The sequence below is a fragment of the Solanum lycopersicum genome, chromosome 9, assembly GCF_036512215.1.
Source record: "Solanum lycopersicum chromosome 9, SLM_r2.1".
Lineage (NCBI taxonomy): Eukaryota > Viridiplantae > Streptophyta > Magnoliopsida > Solanales > Solanaceae > Solanum > Solanum lycopersicum.
In genome coordinates this window covers 11,332,583-11,342,325 of record NC_090808.1, presented here as the reverse complement: position 1 = coordinate 11,342,325, position 9,743 = coordinate 11,332,583, and the positions used below count along the sequence as shown (strand labels likewise).

Below are 9,743 nucleotides of genomic sequence, written 5' to 3'. Positions count from 1 at the left end.
TTTAGCCTATTCTATCACAATTTCTTTCAATTCTAGCCACTACACTTCAAATTTTATTCTAATCATAGCCCCTCTTTCATTTCAATTCTAGCCAAATGTTATTGAAATTTTAGCCATTTCATATCCAACCAAATCTGACTTTTTAAATGTCATCTTTAATCTCATCCGTCCATCTTTAAAATAAATCCAAAATCGAATCATAGCCCTTTATCTTTTATTAAATCCTACGGTCAAGATTTAATCTCCTATTCTTCCTAAATTCTAATACCCTAAAAGACCAAACCAAAAAAAACTCACTCTCTCTTCCTCCCCTCCCTCTCTCCAGCCGCTTCTCTCTCTCTCTCCCCATCCTTTCCGGCGAAAGCCACCATCGCCGGTGAGCTCTTCCTCCTCTTCTCCTCTCTCCCCTCCCGTCTCTTCTTCCCCCTTTTCCTCTTTTTCTTCTTTTTTGCAGGTATAGGCAGCAGCGTCCAACGCTTCCCACCAGCTAGCAGTTCCGGTGAAGTCTGCAACTCGACGGGAACCACCATTGCTGGCAGCAGCCGCTGGCAGGACCTTCTCTCCCTCTCGTCTTCCTCTCCGCCTCTACCACTCTCTCCAACGCCTCCTGCCAGCCGTACAACAGTGACCGGCGAACTGCCAGGCAGCAACGAGAAGTAGCAGATGGAGGCTGCTCCGACCAGCAGCAGCTCTGGCGAAGTGCGCCAAGCAGCGCTCTATTCCTGTCTCTCCTTGCCTCTTCTTTCTCTTCTCACTTCCCTTCTTCTGTGTCTTCTTTTCTCCATTGCTGGCAGCGCTCGCGCGAACTGCCAGGCAGCAGCGAACCCCAGAAACTCCAGTGAGCAACCGCTAATGAAAACAACAAAAATAAGAAACCAAAATAGACGGAAAATTAAGGTAAGGTGATGTCCGTTTTGTTCTCAGTTTAAGGCTTCAATATCTCGCCTCGTTAGTATGGATTGGTACTTTTTCTTGACCATCAAATATAATATATTCTTGTTGAATCTTTATACTTATTTGAAGTATTCCTCTCACTAATATGACTAATTTTCAATCATGCTTACTGTTAATAGTTGTTTTACTAAATAATCCTTAGTTAATTGCATGTTAGTCATTAACTATTTCTATTAACTTGGCATATATTTTAGATAGTATAATTACTGAAACTTAATCAGTTAACTTTTGTCTTGCTACATGATTACATATATGTATAGTCGGACAACTTCTTTCAATTCATTCTATTCATATCGCCTATACTTGTTTTTTGTATGTTGAATGTTTAAATATTTTCTTATTTGATTGGCTGGTTCGTCTTGATTAATCTTCGTGATTTTGGTAATTGACCAAATTAATTGTTTATTTGATCAATATTTCTCTTCGTTCTTTAAATCCTAATTGCTACTATATTGTGTCTTAATATGGGAGGATTTTATTTGTTTATCGATGTGTATAAAATTAGTAATTCAATTTGATCTTTTTCCTTGTTGAACTTGGACAGATCACCTTTAAATTTCTTTATTTATGGGAAGAATTGATTTAATTATTTGTATTAGGAATATTTATAAATTAACTTATATGTACCACTATCTCTTTTTATTAAATTGCATTCTTTTGGCTAATTTTGTTGTATTGATGACCCTTAATTGTTCTCTTACCTTAGTTAAAAGATAGATTTTTTACATGGGTTATATGGTAAGTATATATTTTATGTTTGCTTATAGGTTTGACGGATTGCTTTATTGACTAACTAATTGACTTGTTTTGTTTTATTTAATGTTGGACTAATTTCTTACTCTTCTATATTTGGTAAAATTATATTTGGCTCTTCTTTATTTAAGGAAAATATTTTACTCTTATATGTTTATATTTGGTAACAAATTCTTAATTTAAAATCTGATTTCGCTCTTCTTATTTAAGGGAAAATAATATTACTCTTCCTAATTTTATTCTTACTTATTTATTTTTGATGATATAATATTTTCTGAATTTTGCTCTCCTTTGAAATAAGGAAAATAGTATTATAATTGATGCTATTAAATGTTTATTTTTTATTTTGTTCCCCCTTCTTCTACTATAAAAAAAGACCCCATTTTCATTCTTTTAGAATGCTCTCACATCTTGAGATGAATTCACATTCTCCCAACTGACATCAACTCATTCACACACTCATCCACTAACTCTTACAAGTTCTCTCATAACACATACACTCATTCACTCTCAATCAAAAATTTCTCTCATCACTCTCTCTGTTTTCTCATTGCTCTCTTCCTACTTTAACAACACATTAATATTCCGGTAAATATTCAAGTGTTTTTCGCGATTTTGCTACTTTGTTCGAGTAAAAGGTGAATCAATTTGTTTTGCTTAACTAGTTAGTTTTAACATTTATATTATCTTCACATTCACATATTTGTGTAAGCTATTGTCTGTTTTTTTATGTAGAATTCGTCATTAAATAATTGCATATTGTCTCACCTTGACTAATAAGTGTGATTACTTGTGTAGTTATTTGATTACTTTGACAGGTTTCAAACTTGAAGTTCAAGTTGAAGATTAATTGAAGAAAGATTTATTTGTTTATTTGAATGTATATATATATTTTATTTTTGCCTATTTTATTTATTTGAATGTTGTAACAATTGTAACTCTAAAAGATCATATATATAAATTTATTTGGGGGGTCTTCTAGGGGAGGGGGATTTATATGCTTACTTGTTCATTAAATTTTTTAGAAATCATGCCTATAGGTTTGTCTTTAATCGCCTAGATTTAATATTTGTAGGTGTTATAATCTAATCAATTTTCAATTTGCTTGACGCTTTTGTTAACAAGTCTTAAAAAATAATAACTAGATTCCATTAATTTTTTAAATGTTAAAATCAAATCCTAATAATCTAGTAGGTTGTTAGATGTTAAAAATATATTATAAACTTTCATTTGTCTTGTCACGTAGAAACTATGCCTAAGCATTAAATTGTTCATATCATTTACAAAATCATGCATATATATGTTACTCTGTTTTTTTTTAACACCTAGAAATCATGTCTATAGGGTTGTAAATAAACTTTTAGCATATCCTTAAAAAATAAAATTTGTTTGTGCATATTTGAGCCCTCTCCCTAAAATTAGTTAATATTATTTAATTAGTAATCCTATTTGTTTTCCGCATTCATGATGCAATATTTTTTTTAATAATACTAAATTAGAACATTTCGTGCATTTAACAAATTACTTGGCTTTAAAAATATTTCATATCAAAACCTTGTAACATAATTTTCTTAAAAAGTCATTATTCAATCTTTCTTTAAAACTTTGGATTGATTTTGACATTGTTTATTTTGAAAATAAATTATAAGCACTATCTCCTAACCTATCGTTAGTGGGAAAGTCAAAGGAACTACGAGGTCTAGTTCCAATTTTTAAACCCGACGCGTCCCCGGAAGTACCATCTACCCACTAATTTCAAAAGGAATTATGTGTATTTATATGTAAATGTTTATGTGCCTACATGTAAACTAGATCTTTTAAATCATTTTTTCAAAAATATGAACTATTGTTTTTTTAAGACCGACCTCAAATCAAAATTGTTTCTATGGTGGAGGAGTGCGATCAACAATATCGTGACATCATCCCTATAAAGAAACAAACATTTTTTTAAAAAATAAAAATTACATATTCAAAACTTGCTCAATTTTCAAACTTTACTTTTGCACATATTAATTACTTAATATTTGCCAATTTTGTCTATAACCTAGTCTCGCATGTTTAAATTAATAAAATAGCCTTAATTGTTTTATACTTGTTATCCCTTAGCAAGCATATTAATGAATAATAATGAAGTGACCTTGATTGCTACTTGTAACCCCCACATAGAGTGCATGAGATACGGCCGAGACCCACGCTTGTGGACCTCGAGGGATGCCTAACACCTTCCCCTCGAGGTAATTTGAACCCTTACCATAATCACTGGCTCGTTGACCTTAGTTAGACTTAATTAGTTTAGATAGGTGCCCTAACGCGCCTTAACTCGTTAGGTGGCGACTCCAAACTCGAAAATCTCAAAAGAGTTGTTAGGTCGCGCACAAAACCCGTTTTCTACGAAAATGGGGCGCGACAGTTTTATGGTCAAAAACTCAATGGACCCATGAACATGCAAATTCTCAATTTTGACTTATGAAGTGGGTTAAATGTATATGATTAGATAATGTTAGAGTTGTGTTTCTTTATGTTGTATCATGAATATTTACTGCATTTTATGCCTTATTATGGTGATTTATTTGAAATATTGAAAAAAATGTGTCCAAGAATTGGATGAAGGGTAAGTTGGTTTATATTGTTAGTTCTTATTGAATTGATCTTTAGTGGTATGGTCCACATTTGGTAGCGTTATTTACTTGAAGTATATGAATACATATGTGTATTGTGATTATGTCGTTGAAGGCATTGAATGTAGAGTAAAGAAAGGTTATAATGCATGTGCATAATATTTCTTTTGAAGTTGAAAAGGTGTATCTTAAAGATGTTATGTCTAAATGAGGTATAATGTGAATGTGAACCATGATAATGTATAAAATATGATGAATGTAGAATGATCATGTTTAGAAGTCAATATTATGAATATGGTGGTAATGTGAAGAGTGTCCTTACATATACTCACACACACACTTTGAATGAATGAATGAAGTTAATGATTGAAAATACAAGATAATAGGGTAGACACTATTCGTGATTAGAGATGAATTGTCTTATACCAACCCTACTATTCCTACGAAATCTAGTGAATGAAAAGGGAGATTTTGGGGTTGAAACTTTTCGTGAGTTGAGATGAAGTGTTCAGTAGCAACCTCACTATTTCCAAGAGCTTTCCAAAGAAAGGTTGGACGTTGGATACTCTTCGTGAGTAGAGATGTAGTATTCAAAAGTAACCTATAGAAATTTGTACTCTTCGTGAGTTGAAATGTAGTACTTGGTAGAATCTCTTAACAAATATCCAATTAATGTACTGAATGTCTAGAACTCAATGGGGACTTATGCTTAGCACCGAGAGAATTTGAAGAAGGGGTGAATACTTTTTGTGAGTAGAGATGTTGTATCCAATGTACATCTTAGGATGAGTACTCTTCATCAATTGAAATGTTGTATCTAATGTACATCTTAGGATGAGTAGTTTTCGTTAGTTGAAATGTAGTACTTAGAAGAAATCTTGTTATCCCTTAACTATGTGCTTACATAGGTTTAGCTATTGGAGATCCATGTAAAGGCTAAGAGAACGATCCTACCTTAGGAAAGTGGGGATCCCTCATCCCGTAGGGGTTCATAATGGAAATTCATATCTAGCTCTCATGTCCTATGTCGGTTAAAGCTAGTCCTCACAAATGAATGTAATGAACTAAGTCTTCTTAAGGGTGTACTAATTAGGGTAGGTGGTGTTATGGGACGTCATCTATCCAATGCACAACTAGATATTTAGAGGGTTTCTTGGTGTGTTCTTATATGAAAATGTATGAATGGGTTACTACATGATGTTAATAAAGTAAGTTGACTTTATGTCTATTATTAATGAAGCATGTTTATCTTATGTATAATGTAATAAAATTTATGTCAATGATGAATGTTATGTGCCTAGCCTAGGGTGATTCCTAAGGAACACCAAATGGAAGTAATATTATGAGATGTTACTTTCACAATGCACTAGTGTACTTGGGGGTTGTCTTGGAGGATGGTCTTTATATGAAATTCTTAAATGTATGTATGCTTATTAAAGTATCTTTAGTAATAGATTTTTACTTGTTGAATTGAATGAATCATGCTTATCTTTGATAGTCTTAAGGATCTCTTAGGTGTGTATTTAAGAGGTTGTATGGGCAATTTCTTCATGTTTTACCTAGGTTAGTCTAAAGAAAACTTTGGATAGGAAGGTCTATATGATAAATGGATTAGTTGATGAATATGACTAAATGTTGATCTTAATGGATACATTACTTGAATGATAAATGATGATTTATATGATATTTTCTACACTTGTTTCATGAAGTTTTTTCCTAAAATAGCATGAAAGGTTTATTTCAGCTTAAATGTCCTCTTAAGCATGTTTTTTCATAATGACATACTGAGTATTATGTTTGTACTAACTCCATACTGTTCTATATTTCTAAAAGTATTTGTGGAAGTCAAGGGAAGGTTTCTTAGAAGATGAAGCTTCGGAAGTTGGTTCTCTCAACATTTGGTATGTCCTCATACGTTCGACGACATAGACTATGTTTATTTTAGTTTATTCTATTAAGACCTGTATAAGACTTAGTATGTTTCTTTCAAAGTAAAGGGTCATGATCCTATGATAATTCAGACGTGTCTAAGTTGACTTGTGATGATGAGACTTGTTTCTCAGTTTTATAAAAGATTTTCTTGTTAATTATGTTCTGAAAAGTTTTCATTCCGTGCTACATGTCATACCAATGTGATGAATGAAAGCTAAAAGGCTTGTACAAGACATCCTAGCGGTCAAGTATGCCGCGTAACGACTTGAGGGTGCTCTAAATTCTAGGGTACTCTCGGGTCGTTACACAATCACTTTGTAATTGTTCCTGTTCACATCCAATTTTGACCCTCCACAATTTTGTTAATTTTGATGTTTCTCCAACTTCAAACAATTTGAAGTGATTATTTTGAAAAAAGTTAAAATACTTTAGAATTCATTTTCAAGGCGATTTCTCTTTTTTTCCCTATAAAATATATCTCTATATTTGAAATATAAAGATTTATATAGTTTTCAATAATTTTTTAGAAAAAAATAATTGTTTAAAAAAAATCATGTTTGAACTAAGTTAGCATTTTTATTTTTAAAATAACTAAGATCTTATGTCAAGATAATTGTTTTATATTGTGGAGTTAAAGAACCTTAATAATTAATTTGATACATAAGTTATTTTATACCAAGGGACTAAGGCCATCTCTTTGTTTTTTAACCTCTTTTAAAACTAGTTCATGCCCGATTCCTAACCCATTCTCGGCCCAACATCAATATAACATCAAAAACCCATTCATTATTTAAAACAAATTCCAAAACTCCCACCCACAGCAACGATACAATATTTATAGGATAAATTAGCAATGAAGTCACAATTATTAACATAATTCTTCAAAATAACAACAATTTAAAATATTTATTTAAATTGGCAGAATGACAATATTTTTATAAAATAATATGTTTAGTATATTTTAATATTTAAATTTAATTTTACTTATGAAAAGAGTCATTGTTGGACAAAAATACACACTAATAACCGTTATAAATTGGAAAAAAATACAATTTACTTTTTTTTTATTATTAGTCAACTTTCTTCCTCACATTTCATGTTTCCTCACCATGTCTCAGCTTTCAAGTTTAGATCCCTTCAAGTGTCGAATTGTTGCTCACCAAGAAATTCTTTATTGTTAAACTAAAATAATTTATTAATTCAAGCAGTTTCTCGATTGGCAAGGTAATTTCCATCATTCGAAATTAGTTTTTGGTTTGATGTTTAAAGTACCGATTATATACATTACGGATTTTTAGTCAAATTTTTCAATTTTCATTTGAATTTTTTAAAATATTCATCATATACTTATAATTTTCAATTTTTTTTGTGATTCTCTTTTAACTTTTTTAGATTCGTAGATTCTAGAATTTCATATATATGATTATTTTGTTTAATGTTGACTACATTTTAATATTTTGAATATATTTTTTTAATATGATGTTGAATAATACAAAATACAAAATAAAAACTAGAATGAATACAAATACAAATAATATATCTATTAGAATGAATACAACTTAGGAAAGGAAACATATTTTAAAGAGAAAAATAAATATACAATTAAAAAATAAAATGAATACAAATATGCTTCTTAAATAACTACAAATTAATTTGATATGCCTATTGGAATAAATACGAACTAATAAAGAAATACAAATTTAATTATACAAAATACAACATGAAAACTAGAATGAATATAACTAATACAAATGACATACATATTGAAATGAATACGATTTAAGAAACGACACAAATTTCTGGTAAATAAAGTAAATACATTGTAAGAAAAGTATATCAAATAACATATGAAAATACAACATGAAAACTAGAATGAATACAAATACAAATGACATACATATTGGAATGATACAGTTTAAGAAAGGATACAAAAATATGGTAAATAAAATAAATACACTGTGAGAAAAGGTGTTCAAATTTGTAAATTTAAAAAAAATAATTTTTTTAATAGATAAAACTCTAAGATTTTTATAACAATAACTAATTTTGAAAGACAATGACAAATAATGGCCTTTATGAAGAATGAAGAGACCACCTATTTTAGGTCTTATAATCTTTTGTAAAGAAAGTAATAAAGATTTTCAGCAACTTAATATAATTTGGAATATCGTTCCTTGATTTTCTCTTGTTTGTCATTTCTTAATTATATTATGTTAAATTAAGTAAAGAAAAAAAAATACATAAATCAACTCATAACAAATTAAAATATTGTCATTTTTAATAAATATTAAAAGTTTGCTATGGGATCCTATTAAGGGCCCGTTTGGCCATAAATTTTGCAAGTAAAACTTGGGAAAAAACTTGGCAAATTTTGTTTGTCCATACACTTTTTTATTATTTGGCAAATTTTTTTGGCAAAATTTTCAATTCCCAAATACTAGAAAAAACTAGTATTTGGGCCAAATTTCATTATTTGGAAAGTTTTAGAAATTCAATTTTTACCCTTAACTTTTTATTTTACAAAAAGAATATATTTATCGAAAAAGGGCCTAAAATACCCTCGAAGTATTGAAAATGGTACAAAATTACCCTCCATCCACCTATTAGCTCTAAAATACCCTCCCCACCAACCTATTGGCTCCAAAATACCCTTGTCATCCACCTTTGAATTCAAAATTGACCACTTATTTAACGGTTTTAAATTTAAACTATTTAAATATTTTTTTAAATACGTTACGCTCAACTATTTGTTATAATTTAACTTATTAATATAATTTATAAATCAATCGACTACCCACATTTCTAATTAAATCCCACCAAAATAATAAACTCATCACATTACTAATGCAACAACAAGAAAGCTACTTCCAATGAGAGTTTTTGAAAATTTGAGGCGAAAATATCTAGAGAAGTAAATTTTATCATACATTCAAGTGTCTAAATAAAAATTAACGATAAACTTAAAAGTTTGACTATGTTCATCTTAATCATTCATTCATCTCAATTATGTGATGTTACATCATAGATAAATTTTTTAAAATAATATATTAAGTTTTTTTAAAAAATCATAAATATGTATAAAATTATATTTAAAAAAAGTTCATGAATTAATTCGGATGTACTACTTCTTTAACTTTAATCATAGACTTTGATTTCAAGCTTGAAATAGAATCCTATTGAAAGTGTCCCCCTAAATAAGGGGCTCAACCTAAATTTAATTGGGCTTTTATTCAGAGTCGAATAATTTTAGATGTCATTTTCAAGAATCTATAATTTCATCGTGTTTTAGTAGTGTTTATGACAATTTTGATATTATAATTGGTTTATTAATTCGGTGGGATTTAGTTAATAATGAGTCGGTAGTGGGTTGGTTTATAAATTATATTAATAAATTAAATTATAACCAATAGTTGAACGCCAAGTATTTTAAAAATAATTTAAATAGTTTAATTTTAAAATAGTTAAATAAGTGGTCAATTTTTGAAC

General features: G+C 29.7%; 1 long non-coding RNA gene across 1 annotated transcript; it reads left to right on the top strand.

Annotated features, from left to right (window-relative positions):
* Nucleotides 1-282: 282 nt before the first annotated feature.
* LOC138338211 (uncharacterized) lies at nucleotides 283-2,807 on the top strand. Its single transcript, XR_011211638.1, has 2 exons — nucleotides 283-897; nucleotides 2,506-2,807. It is a non-coding gene; the product is annotated as an uncharacterized lncRNA (long non-coding RNA).
* The last annotated feature ends 6,936 nt before the right edge of the window (nucleotides 2,808-9,743 follow it).